The sequence below is a fragment of the Gambusia affinis genome, linkage group LG03, assembly GCF_019740435.1.
Source record: "Gambusia affinis linkage group LG03, SWU_Gaff_1.0, whole genome shotgun sequence".
Taxonomy (NCBI): domain Eukaryota; kingdom Metazoa; phylum Chordata; class Actinopteri; order Cyprinodontiformes; family Poeciliidae; genus Gambusia; species Gambusia affinis.
In genome coordinates, this window is record NC_057870.1 from 6,723,340 (window position 1) to 6,737,805 (window position 14,466).

The 14,466-nt window shown below is 41.1% G+C and overlaps 1 protein-coding gene across 10 annotated transcripts in view; it reads right to left on the reverse strand.

Moving 5' to 3' along the window:
• The window catches only part of fbrsl1 (fibrosin-like 1), a 348,347-nt gene that overhangs the window by 259,291 nt on the left and 74,590 nt on the right, over positions 1-14,466 (reverse strand). The window contains exon 1 of one of the 10 annotated variants that reach the window (XM_044112693.1): positions 8,110-8,141. The exons of the other annotated variants lie outside the window; for them this stretch is intronic. The gene's annotated coding sequence lies outside the window, so the exon portion shown is untranslated. Of the gene's footprint in view, positions 1-8,109; positions 8,142-14,466 lie in introns of those variants that run through there. 10 annotated transcript variants of the gene reach the window in all.

The window sequence follows — 14,466 nt, forward strand, 5'->3', positions numbered from 1 at the left end:
ATATTTGCCACTTTGTCATCAAATCAGCCTGCCACATGGCAGGAACATAGAACACTTAGTCATTTAGTTCAAGTGAGGACAAATTGCTGATCTATTGTCTGCTGGGACAAACAGCAGCATGAGAAAGACGGGGGACTCTAGCGACTTTGAATGTGGGATCGCTGTTGGTGCCAGATGAGTGGGTCCAAGTATTTCATAAACAATCAGCCATCTTTTAGCTTTCCAGAAACTAATCCAGAGCCTTACATCCACAAAATTCAAAGGGTGAGGTCAAAACTTTGTGTCATGATCTATTCTGCCTTGTATCAATGGGTCAGGGTGGTGGTGTCAGTGGCATGTGGGATATCTTCCCCTTAAAACCAATTCACCATTGTTGAAAAGCCAAAATCAATTAGAGTTCCTTGCCATGTCTATCCCCTTATGACCACGGTGTACCCATCTTCTGATGAGTACTGCTCTGCCATCTCAAACTGATTTGCGATGACGGGAGAGGTTGACATAATGGATCTACAGCCAGAAAAATCTGCAGGAACCGTGTGATGCCATCACGTCAATATGACCCAAAACATTAGGAACATTTCTGACATCTTGCTGAATCTATGCCATCGAGAATCAAGAACGCGCCGAAGGCAAAATTGTGTCAAAACAAATACTAGCAGGTCGTACCTAATGAAGTGTCTGGTAAATGCAGAGCACCACAACCACAACGAGACTAAAACACATCTCTTTGTGTTCCGTCATAAAAGCTTTCACCCGTAAATGTATTTAGAATAGGTTGTGAATGTGAATGAATAAAGCTCACTTGTGAGTTGATGTCGCAGACGGATCTAAAAACTTCCAAAAGCAAAGAAGAAAAACCACCTTTTAGGAGCATCACTACTTATTCTAAAGGTTTATACAACCATCTGTTTGCACTTGCTGTATGACAACTATATTCAGTCCAGAGCTTCTTTGATGTTTTCCCCTCACATTAACCCACCCATCTGTCATCATGGTCTGACATTCGGCTTCTGGGCTGCTATTGGAAAAAGATTTGCAGCCTCCGGTAAGAATGTGCCGTAGCTGGACTGAGTTATATACTCTGGCCCACCTGTGTTTTTCTGCCTTGCGACTCCAATGTGGAAGATATCAAAAAGCTTGGCTCTTTTGTCTTCCCATTTGTTATGTAAGCAGCGAAGAAGTGCCATTTGTCACAGCACTTCAACAGCGTTTAGCTCCCTTTAAGCTGGCTGCAGTCGGGTTGTTTAGATTTATTGCTCAGTTGTTGGACGGATTCTGCTTGCATTACGGCGCTCCTGGCGTGCCTGATAAATCTCCCTTACTTGTCATGGTGTCGACAGGATTGATTTAATCATGAAGCACCAACTAGCTTTTGGTGTTGCTGTGCATGAAGCACGGCATGGAGAATGCGTTACACCTTCTGTTTCGTTTTGCTGGAAGCTACATTAATTCCAATTCTGATTCATTTGGCTCTCCCCGCCCCTCCCTCCGTCCTCTCAAAGCACATAATTAGATGGTTCTTAACTTGAAAACAAAAATGAGAACAAAGTTTGTGCCAAGGAGATTATCAGGCTGTGAACACGAGAGACAACACATTTCTACAGTGTATCATTGTTGTTAATTGGCTAGAACTCGCATTAAATAAACCACATCGTTTTCCCCTTTCGTTCATGAACGCTGTGTGTTTTTGCTCCTAATTTCACTTCAGAGTATGAGGCCTAACTCTTTGCGAATGTAAGCAGTGAAAAGTGTTAAGGGAGAGCAGAGGAATGAGCAGAAGGTGTGAGGTGTTCGCGTCCAGCAGCTCTTAATGCTTTTTCTATGCTGCTCATAAAAGCTAACTAATACGCACTCTTCCCGCCTCACTTTGTCGTTATTATCTCACTCCGCAAAATAAGAATTTTATGTGGTAATGCAAATCAAAGAAGTTCACGCTTATGCAGTGGCTGAAATGGAGATGTTTTTTTTTATTATTTTTTTTTAATGTTCAACAAATCTGAGAAAAAAAAATCTACATTATTATGTAGATTTTCGAAGCATTGGGTTTGATTTTGCCTTTCTCTAATTAAGTCAAGATTTGTGGATCCCCAACAAATTGCTGTTCTGTGACAATATTAGCCTCTGAGGGGGCGAATATCTGCAGTGTCTGGAGTTACCATAGGGCTCTTCAATGTTTCTCTAATTATTTCTCTCCTTGGCAGCTCTTTTAGTTTAGGTGGATGGCTTTACAGTTGCACCATACTCTTTCCGAATTCCCATGATGGTTTGAACAATTTTCAATGATGTCTTCAAAGTTTTATGACCTACCTTTTGCTCTACACCTTCACAGAACAGCACGATTTATATCAAGACAAAATCGCAAGGGGTAAAATCTATCCATTGATCCGGAAACGTCTGAAGACTGCTGGTGGCACTAAATTTTACAAAGACAGCAGAGCACAAATATGTGCCTTTTTTGTAATGGTCTATCACATAAGATCATATTAAAGCCCATTTTCTCGTGTTTGTAATGACGGAATATAGAAACACTTTACTGGATCTGAGTAGTTCAAGGCCATCTATAAGGAATATATGGAAAGCATAAATGCTAAATCCCTCCTTTCATTGGCTACACCCAAACATGCTTGATTCCTTGCATGTTTGTGGAGTTGTGTGAGGGCGATATCTCCAGAGGTCAGTGAGAGAGAGTAAGTATGCGTGGAGGCACTCGCGCTCGATTTACAGAGTTTTCAAGTCAGGCTACGGTCGGGAAGGTTGGAGGTGGAGTGGTTTTGATTTAGTCACGGAATGTTGGAAAATTCTGAAAGTGGACCAAACCACCTGGACAAGATCACAAGAAGCTGGCCAGTATGAGCAGCAACAGGCCCTCCAGCATATTGTTCTGCATAAATGAGATGAATGAAGTAAGCAGACAGAAAGCAGAGGAGGAAATGACTATGACGTGCTGCTGCGGCTACACAGATGCGCAGCTTGGATTGATGCAATTTCCAAGCACATAGCGCCACTTTATAGCACAATCAAGTTGCCTTCAGTTGTTATCCATAGCAAAAACGTAAAAGAAATTTGACTTTATTATGTTGCTGATGGCTACAAATTGGACCTCTATCTCTTTAAGAAGCTCCTACTCTTTCTGACACTCCCCCTTCAACACGTCATCACAACAATGCTTCCAATATACGTCCACTGACGCAGCTTACAAGCGTTCCTAGGAGAGTTATAATTTGTATGATGAGTTCAGAAGACGGGTAGTTCTACGAAGTGTTTGCTTACAGCTGATGCCGCAGGGAAGATTTGCTCTATGGGGCAGAAGCCTCAGTAAATGGGAGGTGCAGTGTATGAGAAGGCATTAAGGCAAAGTTGCCACGGACTGACATATGAATCTATTTCAAGCAGGTGCCTACATTTGATGCCACCATGATTTCTAATGACTCATCACACAGAAAAGCATATTAATGTGTGATTTTAATTGTTTTTCTTATTGCAAACACGATTGCATAACTCTAGTGTTTTCCACAGTAGGAAAATATCAAAATCATTTTACATTTGTAATGGAAACGCAGCTTTAGAGAGCCGAGTTAACCTAGCGTGCAAATTCTTGGACTGTGGGAGGAAAACTTTGCAGCCGTAGTTAAACAAAAAAGAAGAGGCTTAAAATCAAAAACAACATAAATGCATAAGTTGAGAATTGCACGTAATAGTCCCCGAGAGAGTTAGAGAATGAACACGAAAGTGATAATGCACATATATTTGGCATAGATCACACTTTATATCAAAAACATCTTGAGAGAACACATTTTTACTTAGCTGAAATGGAAAGCTTGTTAAATGCCAGCCCGGCTGTGGAGTGAAAGAAAAAAAAAAACAACTGAAAATAAATTGAAATGTAAATGTTGTGCTTTACATCAGCTAATGTGTGGGCTGAACTGGCTAACACTAATTGAGCTGTTTGTTTCAGCTGTCTAACTCATTTGCTCAGTCTCAGCTGCTGAGCACTTTGCTGATGCTGCTGCAGCTGCTGCATTTCTCCTCCGACTGCAAGCCCAGCATGCATTCACGGGCTCCGTGTTTTATGGTTCTTTACAGCTGGGTGCACTGATCCCCCCGCGAACGCATGATTTACAGCTCCCGAGCTGTCGAGTTAAAATATACACACTTAGCTTCAATGAAAACACTGATTAACTTTTAAATATAGGCAGTTGTCAGGTAGTTTCTTGGAATAAGACAGATGTTAAAAATAAAAGTCTGATTCCTAAAGCAGAGTTCACCTGCTACTGGTATTATAAGTCTTACATCCCCTCTGGATTTATCCAGGAATTACTTGATGGAACATTCAGTATAAGAGGTGCTTTCTAAAGAGGGTTATTTGTCCTGTAAAGCTAGTTTTTTCACAGGAAATCTGGGAGATTTCCACTGCTCAGCCCACATACTGCAGCCCAAAAATATGGCCTGGTGTCATTCCTCAGGTTTCTCCTTCCTTTATATCCTCCCGAGAGGAGAAGTGTTGCCTCGGCAACAGATATTCCCCCGTTGCTGAAAGTGAATAACACATAAACTCTTGTAAATACACTGTGTTGGTTTCACACTGTCAACAAATCAGCCGAACATATTTTCAGCACCAACTGTTGAGTATGATCCTCATGGGTGGAACTGCTAAAAACACACCCGGGACTTTAATGGCAAGCTTCTCCAACAAGAGAAAGGAATGAGCTTTGAATACTAACAAGCACATTTTTTTTCCCCCCCTTCCATCTGGATTACTGACAGTTTTCTGACAGTGGTTCCAAACAGATTACAAAAATGAGTTTCCTCTCCACTGCTGACTAACCCAGAGGTGTTTTGACAGAAGTTGAATTTTTGATCATGCCCTGCTGTGAGCCGAATCTATGTGCAGAGTTGGCTTTGTTCTCACAGCAGGGTGTTGACAGAGCAAAGAAATCCCAGACCGAGACGACAGGATAGGAAAAAGCACAGATGTACCAGCAGCCTCATAATGTATCACTGCAGTCAGGGCAGCACCTGTCTGAACTGTAATAACCATTTTTAAATTTAATAACCACACACTTGTCTTCATTTTTCTATAGACATAGTGATGATGGATCCTCCCGGACATCAGTTTAAACAGAACATATTGCTCAATTAGGAGACAAATTCCTGTTGGTTACTGGGTGAAAACTGCGTTGGCTAAAGGGATGGAGCTACATTCTATTCTTTTACTGATTTCCAGCTGAAATAGCTGGAAATCAACAGTTTTCCTGTTTCAGTCAAGGCACATTTCAGTGTTTAGACTTATTGGTATCATGTGTTCTTAGTCTAACCCGCTGGGTATGTGTTGCACAATCATGAGCTAACCCTAAAGAAATTAATGGGGGTCATGGAGACTACCGACCTAGCCATGTATCATGTCATTGTGAGCTTTCATAAATTGAAAAAAAAGAGGCATACAGCAGAACTCTATTAGGATATTGTTAAATAAGTATACCTAAATATTACCTACTTAAAGACCTGCTGAGCAATTTCAGACCAATAGCTTGATTGGAATGCTAGTTCATGCTAACGCCAAAAAGATTTAGCAATACAAGAAACTGCTTTATGGGAGTACCGTGGGAAAAATACTATACTAATAAATATTTTTAAAAGTTTAATGGTAAAGCTGTAGTCCTGGGCTACATAAGCTAGCCATTCTAAATTAGTTAACATTAGCTTCCCAAAGTGTAGCAAGCACTGTTTAACATGACCAAGATATACTTATATTTAATGTTACATATTCAAAACTGTTTGAATTTTCAGTCATACTGTTCTTACGGTCTAAAGTGTTTATTGAGAGGCCAGAGAATAAGTGACTGTATCAAATGGAGACGTGGTGCGCTGCTCTAACCATTTCCTCACATGTTCCTTCATGGTACTAATCACTCCTACACAAATTAATTTCTTACAAAGTAGAGAAAGTCATCTGTTTGTAAAGTCACGGGGTAGAAAGTAAAGAAATGCCACTCTGAAATGTTTAGCACCGTTTTAAAAGTATAGCTAACTAGCAAGCTAGATAGCTGCAAGGTGTTTTGTTTAGCAGCTGACTGCAAGCTAATATGAACTTCTTAGACTTTATAGTTTTAGTTTACAAAGAGTACGCTGATAAAAGGGGATAACATTCAGCACAATACGCTTGCTTACCTAAAGCTTATTTTAGGCTATCATTAAGTAGGAATCACATGTTGGCCTAGAGCTTGTTTAAATACTCAGGTTTGGATTTTTCAGATTCAAACAAACAAGCATCAGAAAAAAAAAACATTATAATTATAAATAATTATAAAACACACTGCCTCACTCTTCCTGCACATAACTACTAACATACATTTTCAATCAAATGGGCTGAAAATGTTGGAAATATTTTACTCACCAGTCGTCAAGAGGTTTTCATTCAAAGGGATGCATGTGTGTATAGTTTACAAATGACAATTTTCCTTTTTAATCATGTTAACTTTCAACTTTATTATTTTTTTTATCAAAGTACAACCTAAATGGGAAAAATTATATTTATACACCTTTGCAACCGACTGTACGTCAGCTGTTAGCAGTTTATGCACCAACGAGCTCCCTGTCTGAAAACAACTTGCTATTGATCAAAAACCCTTCACTATTCTATTTACTAAAACACTTCAAACAAGTTGCAATTTATTTTGAAGTTTACAATTGTATTTGACAGTTAAGGTATGTCCAAAAGCCAACATATACTCTACAAGAACAAATTTATTCTCTCTCTTGGAGCTGTAAGAAAAAAAAATTACATCATTCTGAGAGTTCTTGCGACTTGTTCTGGGAAAATGGTGCAAATAACAAAAACAACTGCAAATGTGAAAAGCTGCAAACTTGCTCTACAAAACAAACTGCTCCAGACCACTAGGGGGAGTCTGGAGTAAGTAATGTTACCTATGTAAATATTCTGACTTTCAGTATTACACACACTCTCCCTCTTCCTTCCTTCTTTCCTGAGAAAGTAAAGCTTTCTCAAGAGGTTGTGACTTCCTTCCAGCTTCCTTCAGTTCAGGTTGATCTCCCCTTAGGCAAGGCAACTAACCCTAAGCTGGCTATTGCTTAGGGCAGGGGTGTCAAACTCCAGTCCTCAAGGGCCGCTGTCCTGCAGTTTTTAGATGTGCCACAGGTACAAAAACGCCCAAATGAAATGGCTTAATTACCTCCTCCTTGTGTAGATCAGTTCTCTAGAGCCTTGCTAATGACCTAATTATTCTATACAGGTGTGGTGCAGCAGAGGCAAATCTAAAAGTTGCAGGACACTGGCCCTTGAGGACTGGAGTTTGACACCCCTGGCTTAGGGTATAAAAGCATGAACAGACAGGTGTTAAGATTGTCTTTGGAGAAAATCCTGCAATTATTTTAGCAGCTGTAGAAACAATTGTTGCTTTTCTCTTTTTAAAAGAAGCAGAAATTACAATTGTTGATCTCTACTATGGTACCAGCTCCCCCATAATGCTGTGAGGAGAACTGGATATAGACAATCGATGAAAGGATGGGTAATTAGGATGGTACTATTACTGAAGGTTATCTTAATGTGAGGAACTCATCCTAGCCCGTGCCCGGTCTGTAACAGTGTGTGAAAGAGATGCACTGTTTACTGACTGGCTGCTTTTAAACTGGACGGGTGGGACAGCCCATAAAGATACCGTAAGAATAAAAAAGGACACGAGTGAGGCAGTGACAGGACGAGCATTTTTTTTTTTATCTTTCTACCAACAACCAAAATCATATGAGAAGGAACCCATTAGGACAACACTCTCACTCTCATCCTTCATCTGCCCAGTGCAGATCCTTGACCAGGGCCCTTGTTTGAAAAACCAGAGGTCAAACCGTAAAGCAATTACAGTGGCAACTCATCAACCAAAGGCTGACAGCAATACAATTATCTCCAGGCAGCAGCAGCCTACAGCAGACAAGTGGGGAGGGAGTGAGGGTTGCGTTTAACCCCGGACGCAACGGCGCTCACTGTATAATTGCACCCTGCCGAGTGCACTTTAATCCTGCATTTAACAGGTCCAGAATCAGACTGAAGGGAAGGGAAAGTGAGAGACAGTGAGAACGGGGCTAATTAGGTCTTACCTTAAGCCCTGGGTTAACATCACTTTACCGCAAGGAGAGACACAGAGGGAGCTACATCAGGAGAAAAAGATTACACACCAATCCACCTGCTGCCAAGACGGGGAGACAGCCCCGTCTTAACCGTGCTTCACAGCTGAGGGCTGTTAATAATCAGTGGGAATATTAGGACAAGACAGCGAAGAAGACTCACTGCTCACACTTCTTCCCACCTGATAAGGCTAAAAAAATATTCCAACCCGCAATCACTTTTTACACACTGCGAGAAAAAAAAAATTGCACAAAGTTTGGCAGGAATTTGAACATGTCAGGGAAGCCCGGCGGGTTCCAGACACGTAGGTATGCATCCAGTTCACGAGACGAGACGACGCATAGTGTTGACTTTGAGAAAACAAGACTGGATTTATGTAGTGTGTAGGGGGGACATTCAGAATTCCAGAAATGTTTTCACACACGAAGTAACGGTTTTACAAAGCACAAACGGTTTTTTAAGGAATCTGCAGTCAGTGCAGAACATTTCAGTCTGGGCTTTACTAGTCCATACATTGTGGTTTTTAAGCCTGCCTTATGTTGATGTGGCCTTAATGGCAAAGAGCGATGCACTATTACCCCCTTATTTATTTGCCAAAGTATTGATTGTACCGACATGTCAGCTTTGAGTCTACCTCGAGTACAACGTCCGCGACGTGATGTAGGCTCTGGTATGTAAAAATCAGACGTGTGGAAATTCATCACGATTATCAATGTGATCACTTTCGTTCGAATGGATTGAAAATACGAAAAAGGGCGTGAATTCTCAAAAGTTATTATTAAATGCTTAACTTATAATTATTGTGATCAATGTGGCCATTCTGAACAATGGAGACATTGAGATTTATATCCACCCCAGGTTTAATTAGTCTGAGCAAGACATTGTTTATTTAAATACCACATCTCTGCAAGAAGCCAGTTGAAATTGCTTTACACCATAAAAACAGTAAGCAATTATGAATCAAGCAATAAACTTTACGTTACAATAAACATTACAGTTTGACATGTCTTTAACTCAAAATAATCAAAAGCATGGCACACACTCATTCTGTGAGACAGCCGTTTAGTTTAGTGCTGCCTGGAAGCTACAAATCTATAGCAGCCAGCAGACAGTTTTACTCTCAGTGTTTACAAGTCATTTGTTTTAATACAGTTTATTCTGTTTTTTTCTTCAAGGTAAATGATTACACATAAACAATTTAACAGTGGTTGAGGCTTTTTTTGATCCTTGTTGTCGTCAACTAGTTTGACGAGACGTCTTTATTGGTCTACTATCTCAACACTAGAGCTATTTCAAAACAATAGTCCAAGAAGTTCATAACCAGGCCTCATGTTAATGGCTTGCACTTAGCTGATTAAGACACACAAAAAAATGTTTGGTTTTTTTTTAGTTTAACAAAAAGTAATAGTCTTTTAATGTCAGGATATGTCATGCTACATATCCCGATATTGCATCCCTCGTGTGTTTTGACAATATGATAAACAGATTTCATGGATTCAAAACAGAATTGGTGGTGATTAAGCTTAAAATCTCCAATTGCACAAAGGCATATTCTTTCTAATATGCCTTCATGCATATTAAAAAGAATAGAAAGAAATGCCACATCCACTTTTTACACTGGATGTGGCGTTATAATGGAAAAAAAAAATCCAAGTGCTTAAGCGCACTTGGGAAAGACATAATAGTGCTTGACATGTTCATCAATGGGCATTTCTGGGGAGCTGTGCCCATATGTATGAGAGCAAATAAAACACAGAAATAGCTGTGTTTGAGTGTTAATTTGAATGGCTGTGATAAACAACGCATTACAAAGCTGCTCTCAGAATCTAGATAAGCTTAAAAATGTGTTACGTAAGTGAAAACGCATTAACCATATTGGTCCTTTTGTCTACAGTTTTTACCTGCAGTGCTTAAACAAATCCTATGAGACTGAAAGTCAAACAAAGCCCAGAATAAAATGGTCAGAAATCCCCAGAAAAGTAAAAAGTGCAGCCACACAAGTGCAATTCAGCCAGCCTGTGATACACAGCTTGATGTATGAATTAAGTTTACCCTTTCTGTGAGAAATACAGTTCTTCTGAGGGATCTGTATGGTCTGCTAATTACAAGCATAATTCCTGTTTCAGTGCTTTTCCATTCAGTCACTGCGAAGGTTATTAACCATGTTTAATTTAGATCCATTTCTAAAAAGCTCTTCTGTGTGGTAAACTGCGGCTCGGTTATGATAAATGTTTTTCATTTGCCATCCTTTCCCTCATCTTTCTTCTTCTGCAAATATCGCCAACGCTTTTATTGCCTCAATGGCCCAATTTCCCAATCGGGATCATTCATGTTTTATCTTTATGAAAGACCGTCTTCCCTCGGAGAAGAGTTCATTTCCAAGTATAAAACTCCAATTACACTGAATTCAGGCAATTACTAATAGTAGGTTTCACTCTGAAGGGCTTCCACAGCAGCACATTTCAGACAACAACAACCCCTACTGTCACAGTCGCATTCATGGTATTTAGCAGCGTTTTTTTTTTTTTATGCCATTCAAATTAGCTTAGAAAAAAGCAAAACTGCACTTAAACATTTCTTTATGCGAACGGATGAACAAAATGTAACACCCCAGCAAATTTGTTTAATATTAAAAATAATAGTAAGCAAGTAATAGTCTAAAGAATGCGACACGGTTTTGGCCTGAACTTTACATCTCTAGCCATCTGCCTCTGTGAACCAGTTCTGTCTCTTTCAGCTCTTCTCCACATGCTGCCTTACTGGAACACATTCTGACCTGTCAGTCACCCAGTGGGGCATGTAACAGTACAGCACTGCTGGCCCAGCCTGGAGAGTCCAGTGGGTCAGAATGATGACTCATCAGCCACTGCGGTGTCAGAGCAGCGGTGCGAGGCCGACTTGTTACCATGGCGCCGGCTACAGCTCCACCACGCTGTGCTTAGACGTGTGGTGAGGGGCGGGCCTGGGATGGTAACCTCAGGTCAAACTGGTCACAGATAGACTAGATTGGTGGCACCTGCCTGAAAAAGTTGTGGATTTTATTAATTTAGGATTAAATCTCAGAACTTTAATATACTTCCATGAGACAGGGTAAGTTTGTTTAAGCACATTTAAAGGGGCAGTATTACGCATTTTCCAGGCAGACAGTGCCACTTTACAGCACAAGCAAGGAACAATGTTCCCTTCAGTTGTTATAAAAATGCTGTATGTATCAAGCATGACTTCAAATAAATTTGGCTTTGTAATTTAGCACCTTGAAATTGGGCCTCTGTCACTTTAGAAACTCCTGCTCTTTCTGAAACCCTGGCCTTCAGGAAGTCATCACAACATCCCTTCAACAACGTTGTCACCGGCATTGCACTGAGAAGTAGCTCTTATAATGAGTTCAGCTGATGCACAGTTTCATCGGGTGTTTGCTAATTGCTACTGGCTAGTCTGAAGGAGCTGAATAGAGGAGTTGCAGGAAAGGGTGTTCTATGAGGCAGAAGCTTGCAAGCTTGGAAACTGCAGTTCCAAGGAGGAGCTGTGCCTCAAAGGCGCACTAGGTTCACCCAGGCGTTTTGCACAGCTGAATGGTTGCCAACGGAGATGAAAGGATTTTTTCAAACATGCATGAAAGAATCAAGCCAACAATCCAGGTATGTTTTTGACGAGGGAATGACATTATAAGATGATGTAAAGCTCAAAAAAGTTAATTTTACAAAATATTGCTCCTTTAATATTCCAATTAATAATTAAGTGAGGCAGAAAAAAGGCTAGGCTGGTACTTTTCTCTATTTCAGGATTTAAAAAAAAAGTCATAAAGTGAGTCAACACAACCTCTACAGCCCTATGATAAGAAGAATGTAAAAGATTTGGATAGTCACTACACTGGTATCACAACAATCGCATCATTAATAATCTCAGATTCATTGAAACCTGTACAGTATAAGTGGGGGAAAGTTACCACAGCTAGCTAAAATCTGTGAATACTTGAGAAGCCCTTTAAAAATGCTTGTAACAACCTATATTATATGTACAGTGAAAACCATCATAGCACTGCTGGAGAAGCTAATATTTACGCTCCTACTTATTTCTGCTCTTGAGGTTACAGCCAGTCAGCGCCAAGGGAAATAAATTGTGCTGCTACATTGGGTCCTTTGCAGATGCTAGCCAATGTATGGCAAACGTTTTTGCAAAGAATACATGCAGCATCGCTTGAGTTGACAACACAAGTGAGTCAGTGGCGCAACCAAACATTGTTTGACATCTGGCGATAAATTTACAGTTACCCAAAAAAAAGCTAGCTAGCACAAAAAGTAGCAGCTAGTCACCGGTAGCTTCAATCAAAAGCTCTGTTTATAAACTTAAGACTTTTTAAGGATGTGCAGACATTTTGCTACAGTCATTCATCTAAAGTTTTTATCCAAAAAAACCCCCAAAACTTTACTTTACTTTGTTAAACTTCAAAATCTTATGCTACTTTGTGTGGGCCTATAACATTATAATTCCAATAAAAAAAAACAATGAGGTTCAAGAAGCATGAATACATTTGCCAGTCCCAGTAAGCCAACAAACGGACTTTGGAATCGGTTTTTGAGGGCGTCAAGTTTATGAGGGTTCCAGAAATTTATAAAGTTTTTGCAAAAAAAATGCATATTTTACATACAAAGCTCATAGGCCCATATGAAGAGTGTCACTTAATATTGCTAATGTATACAATACTCAAATATTTAAAAACTGAACCAACAGCCAACAAGTACGTGTCTGTAAACCTCTCCATGTGACGCGGGGGTGCCTGTTCTTCTTCTTCTTCTTCTATTTCTTCTTCTTCAGCAGACTCTAACAGCATTAGTGGGTTGTGCTGTGCGCCTGCTGTCTCCCTACTCCCGGACTTTAATGAGGAGTGATCCATTCGCCTCCCGCTGAGGAAGGACATGTTTATATAGCTTCAGCTCGCCGGCCGCGGGAGCAGAAAAACTGATTACAGAAGCACTCTGGTCAAATGTCAACAGAACCGCGGTACAAGTGGCAAAGAGACACACATCAAGCGCGGCAGCTAGAGTGCGAACAGACGGCTTGCGCTCAGCAAACGGGCCGAAAAACAAACAAACCTCTGAGTTAACAAATAGAGGAATTTCCCTCACCGCTGACCCTCGTTCAGGTCCGGTGGAGGATCTAGTTTCTCTGCCCCGCAGCACCTTTTGGAAATGCGGCAAACCGAATCGAGCTTTGCACTCGACTCTAACGCGTATCGCTTGGCTTTGCAGTGGCTTTTTATCGCGGCCTGCTTCTGCGAGGTCGCAATGGCTGAGCGGCTGCCTGAAATGAAGCCCAGCGTGACAGGTGAGAGCGTTTGTGGTGGTTGCAACAATTTATTACAAAAGCAACCCTCGCCCCACGACCGCCAACCACCCTCTGAGAAAATTAAGAGTCCGAATCAGAGAGCAGAGGTAGCTGTGATTCATCTTGCTACCTGCATGATGAAATAATCACAGCCGAAAGGCGCTTGGGCGCAGCGGGGGGGGGGCGGGAAATCTGCACGCTTACAGCCAGGAGTAGTAATTAGCAAACATTAGAGGGAAGCGAGATTTGTCCACCTGTTTTCCAATCCAGGTCCTCCTTTCCGTGCGCAATCTTAAAAAGGACACAAGACTAACAAATAAACTCTTTAAATCTGCTCTGGGGTCGGGTGCGCCTGGCGGTCCACAACAGAGGAGTAAAGGGCCAGAGTAGGTGAAGAAGCACTACAGGTGGAGTGTCTAGGCAGATCCCGGATCACAGACAAACCAGGCACAGTGACAGTTTGTGTTCCCCAGCTGCCTCCAGCCAGCTGTCGCAGCAGATAAACACAACGGGCTCTCACCTTCAACAACAACATGCTGTAATCGGGAATTGACAGCTGACTCTGTCACCCGACTGAGGGAGAAAAGGATGCTGCGAGACAATTAGCAGAAACAAATCTCCCTTTGCCTTGGAACGGAGCGGGCCGAAAATGGTTCGCATCACTCTGCTGTGGAGGGGCGAGCAAATAAAACGGTACAATTGTTGAATGTTTCACGTGCTGGAAGGTTTAGAACAGATCAGACTTATTCATGGCTCTTACTGCTGACGATGTCCAGCCATTCTCAACACCCTTGGTAAAGGTAGAGTACACCACCTACCGCCATTACTACAGAAGCTGGCTGTACACAGAGTGCTATTCCAGTTCAGATTAATGGGAAATTGAATGAAAATCAAATTGTGGCAGAAAAGGCCACATGAATGACTGCAGCCTTCAGAGCACTCAAAAATGTGGGCTATTCCCTAGAGTAAATACTTCAAGAGACAATATTAGGGCTGGGGAATAT